This window comes from Liolophura sinensis, unplaced genomic scaffold (assembly GCF_032854445.1).
Source record: "Liolophura sinensis isolate JHLJ2023 unplaced genomic scaffold, CUHK_Ljap_v2 scaffold_114, whole genome shotgun sequence".
In the NCBI taxonomy this organism is placed as follows: Eukaryota; Metazoa; Mollusca; class Polyplacophora; order Chitonida; family Chitonidae; genus Liolophura; species Liolophura sinensis.
In genome coordinates, this window is record NW_027018053.1 from 50217 (window position 1) to 55280 (window position 5064).

Here is a 5064-nt window from a genome sequence, read left to right on the forward strand (position 1 = left end):
CATCACTTGAGTTCCGGAAGAAAAAATCGCTGTAGGGGCCACATACCTGTAGGGGCATAGTCGTAGGATAGTCTTTATGTGTATGTGTTTGACTAACCTACAACCCATAAGCGCTCAAGGGAGACTGACCTGGTAGATGAAAGGTGTACGATCCGTGTGACAGGTTGTATATACACTGAAGGGTAAGTATAAGGTCAGCTCCGTGCTGTTTGTGTAGCTTTTTAAGGTGTGTACTACCTTATTTAGTTGTTATATAACTGCAGCACAGTTGTCTCAGGGCCGTCTTAACTGTGGCGTATATATATTGCTGGCTTACTGGATAAGTATGTTCTTGTAGCGGTACGGGTCAAATTGGTACCGCTGTATGGCTCATTGGATTAAAATCTGTTTGTAGCAGGTCGGTAATTTGTAGCGCTGTACAACTTACTGAATTAGTATCCCTTTGCAGCAGGGCGGTCTAATTTGTATTGCCGTATGACTTATTTAATTAGTATCTGTTTGTTTCAGGTCGGTCTAATTTGCAGCGCTGTACGGCTTACTGAATTAGTATCTCTTTGTAGCAGGGCGGTCTAATTCGTATCGCCGTATGACTTATTGAATTGGTATCTGTTTGTTTCAGGTCGGTCTAATTTGTAGCGCTGTGCGACTTACTGAATCACTATCTGTTTGCAACAGGTCTGTAGCAGGCTAGTCTTATTTTTAGCGCCTCTGTGGCTCAGTCGGTTAGCGCGCCTGCGCAGCATAGTGACCTAGAAGTCTCTCACCAATGTGGTCACTGTGAGTTCAAGTCCAGCTCTTACTGTCTTCCTCTCCGACCGTACGTGGGAAGGTCTCTCAGCAGCCTGCGGATGGTCGTGGGTTTCTCCTTGTGCCCGGCTGTGCCCGGTTTCCACCCAAGATAATACTGGCCGCCGTCGTATAAGTGAAATATTCCTGAGTACGGCGTAAACCATCAATCAAATAAATCAATCAATCTTATTTTTAAGTCCGCATGCCTTACTGGATCAGTATCTGTTTGTGGCGTGGCGGTCCCATTTGTAGCGCTAAATGCCTAACTGAATTACTCTCTGTTTGTGGCGTGGCGGTCTAATATAGTCCGCTGTATGGTTTATTGGATTTCAGCACCGATGTAGCGATCCATGATAGGTTGGTTTCTTTGATCATTATCTGCAGTTAGAAGGATGGTTTCAGCACGATCAGGAACCATGCTTAAATCATTCATTTAAAACGTTCATATCGCTGCATCGAAAATTCAGGTTTGGCGGAATTGAGTGTTGGGGCTTTATGTCTGGATATTTGTCCGGTACCCAGCGAAGGGCGACGAATAACTGTCAGTACTCCACTTTCCTCCACGGATTAACCTGATACAAGTCATACAAGTGAACAGTTCTTGGGGCCATCGTTAGGGGCTAATCAAATGTATATGGAAATATTTCCGCCTAATGTATGCGTACAACACAGAAGAACAATAATGTCTAATTTATCCATAAAATATCCAAGAACTGGAAGTCTGTTGTCAACTGTTTGCTGTAACTTGAACAGAAGAAAGCGCTAATCGTTCGTCATTTCACGCTGTATTGTATGTTTTCGTTTTCAGAGCCCTTCGTCGCCACGTTGATATAGAAAACGTAATAATGATCATGATTTACGCGCGCAGACAGAGTGTGACGTCACTTATGGTTTTTGTCACCTGCTTTGTCGTCTGCTTTAGAGAATGCCGTACGGTTTCAATGACTACAACATCAGAAATAGATTCCCATGTCGACACAGGTATCGTGGATGCTAACCATGGTAGCATTGGCAAGACGAGAACCAACAGATTGGTTAATCGACAGCCTGGGCTGACACTTGCAGATTCTGGGGACCAGGAATTCCTCTCTAGTCTGCATATCACAAGGATGAAACAGGGCGTCAGTGATGATCACTTACAAAGTGGCTTCGACCAGAAACCTGCAGATAGTTCAACAACAACGAATCTTGACGACAGTTGTCCTCTGTCAGCATTCTGTAAATGCACTAAGTCGAAGAGAGAAATGAAGTGCACTGGTAACATACCTTACATCCCAGTGCCTCCTGCTTACGTGACTTCTGTCACGGTTTTACGCGCGTCGTTCGGAACGTTGACAAAACAGACTTTGACTAACGTAACTAACGTTTCCCTGTCATGTCTAAAATTGTCTCACTCGGAGATAACCCACATCGAGAAAGATGTTTTTCTCGGTTTGAAATTCTGCCAAGGAGCAAAATTAGACCTGAGCGGGAATAACCGTATATACTTGAGTGAGCTAAAAATGGCATTCTGTGATCTCGCTCCTTCCAATGTGTCTGTATTACAGTTGGATAACATGGATTTCAAGACTTTCCCTTCTGGTCTTTTGGACTGTTTATTAGGTTCAAAGATAAGAAGTTTGAGTTTACGTAACAACAACTTTTTGACGTTTTCGGGTCAGGCTCTGTCACCGTTGGAAGAACTGACCACGTTGAATCTGACATACAACAACATTACCTATTTACAGGACGTTGAAGGCTTCAGGAATTTAACTTTTCTTGAGCTGCGTTGGAACAATTTCACGAAAATCCCACGACTTTTCAAAGAGACCTCTCCTGATGACAGCGTGTACCCAAAACTTTGGACGCTAAGACTTGGATCTAATCGAATTCTGGAGATAGCGAAAGAGGACTTTTCCGGTCTACGAAACCTTAAATACTTAGATTTGAAGTTTAACTACATTAGAAGTCTCGCAAATAATTTGTTTAGGAAACGCCCAAATTAGAACGACTTTATCTTAAGCATAATAATATCCGCCAGATTTCCAGCTTCGCTTTTAATAGCTCCTCGTTACGTTATTTGGACCTCTCAGTAAACGCTTTTCATTTCAGCACTGCCGACACTAAAAACTTCTTCTGTGTCCAAACCTGGATGTGCTTTATTTGACGGATAATATTATGGACATCAACAACACTGCTTTAGAGGAACTTTTTTCTCCCCTCTCTAAGCTCACGCGACTGATAATAGAAAACGTGCGTATCTATAAACGGCTACCAGAACCTCTGTTTAGGGTTCTTCCTTCATTGAGAGAATTGATTGCCTCCAGTAATAGTATCAATGATTGGACGCCTGGTGTATTCAGAGAGGCCAAGAAACTTGAAAAACTTTACATGGACTCTAATAAAATTTCTACGATTTCCGAATATTCATTTCCTAAATCTCTCTTGGTCAACCTCAAGAAATTGAATCTGGCCGGCAACCCTTTCGCTTGCACCTGCGATTTAATGTGGTTCAGGAATTGGATTCGAACCACCAACGTAACCATCGTGGCTCTGAACCACACAGATTACAAATGTTACTCGCCGAAAGAATGGGAAACATTAAGAACCTGCTGTCCTTCAATCCTACAGTAGAATCTTGTACTGTGAAGAAGTTTAAACTTGCCCTTAATACTTGGCGCCGTCCCTGGGTACGGCTGCCGTCGTAATTGCGATTACTGTGACTGTGTTTGTTCGTTACAGGATGCACATTAGCTACTGCTGTTTCCTTACACGTTCCAAACTCAAAGGATACACGGAAATCGAGAACACGGAAGGGTACGGATTATGACGCCTTCGTCGTTTATAGTGCCACAGACCGGAACTGGGTGATCCAGGAACTCTTAGCCAAGGTGGAAGATAGGGAAGGATTTAAGCTGTGTTTTGTACGACAGGGACTTTATACCTGGAACCGACATTGTAGACAATATCATGGTTAACATGGAGGCCAGCAGGAAAGTCATTCTCGTCCTTTCTGATAGCTTCGCTGGCCAGCGAATGGTGTGAAGGGAGTTAAAAATGGCCCAGCACAAGCTTCTCGATGAAAGGAGAGAAATTCTTATCCTGGTGAAACTAGGAGACATTCAGTACCGTAACATGACGAACCGACTAATGCTTCTGATGCGAGACAAGATATACATAGACTGGTCTGACTGTGAACTGAGCAGAGACATGTTCTGGCAGAAGCTGATCCGGGCACTTAGCAGACCGTCGGAACCCACCGCAGCCTGACGTCGGTCGGAACCCACCGCAGCCTTACGTCTGCCGGAACCCATCGCAGCCTCACGTCCGTCGGAACCCACCGCAGCATGACGTCATGCATTTACGCTAAAGAGGGTGGTTTATTCTCAGAAAGTATGTGTTTTTTGTACAAATGTGTATGTGTAGCTCGCGATGTAAACTTGATGTGTATTAGAGGTAGAGAGTTTGGTACTCATTTAAAGTGTACGTACATGAACACATGTTGTACAAAATGCACATAATTGTGTTGCTGTTAACGTGTACCTGAGATAAACAACGTGTGTATGTTTTCCACACGATTACTTTTAATATTATATTAAATATATTATATATATATTATATTTTAATATCGTAATTTATGTGTTTTTTACATTGTATCGTATTGCAGGACGTAAAACCCGAAGCAGACTTACACAGATTGTATGTTTTATGCAACACGAATTTATTCTCTGTCTTCACCGGTGTACAGTCAGTACATTAAAACGAATCTCTTTATCTGATCTGCTAAAAATACGCGTTGAACAATGATTTAATTTCTTTTCATTTTTAAAGATAAGATGGTGATGAAGTACAAGTTTGAAATGTTAATTTATTTGTTTAGAATACGGTTGACATGGTTTCACTCTTACATGACATCAGCTTTCATTCTTTGCACATTTTTTGAAGATAAGATATATGTGTGTATGTTTGTATGAATGTGTGCGTGTGTGTGTGTGTGTGTGTGTGTGTGTTTGTGTGTGTGTGTGTGTGTGTGTGTAATTATTTATTTATTTCCACCCATTTAGTGTCTGGTTTTTGGTAAACACTAATGAGACAGCATCCTTTAAAGGACGACACTAAGTTTTAAGGGGTGACACAAGCCATGAGTGTGTTACAGGTTATTGATGATTTTTTCCACGTGTGAGGAGGTATAAATATGCACAGAATATTTGTGAAAGACAAGTAGTCTTCAAGAAAGTCCACGAAGAAGAGCACCCATGCACGAACAATTAGAGTGGGCGAATCTTCAAATTCCCT

At 42.2% G+C, this 5064-nt stretch overlaps 1 pseudogene; it reads left to right on the forward strand.

Annotated features, from left to right (window-relative positions):
- The first annotated feature begins 1730 nt into the window (after positions 1–1730).
- LOC135481475 (toll-like receptor 13) lies at positions 1731–4140 on the forward strand (annotated as a pseudogene).
- The last annotated feature ends 924 nt before the right edge of the window (positions 4141–5064 follow it).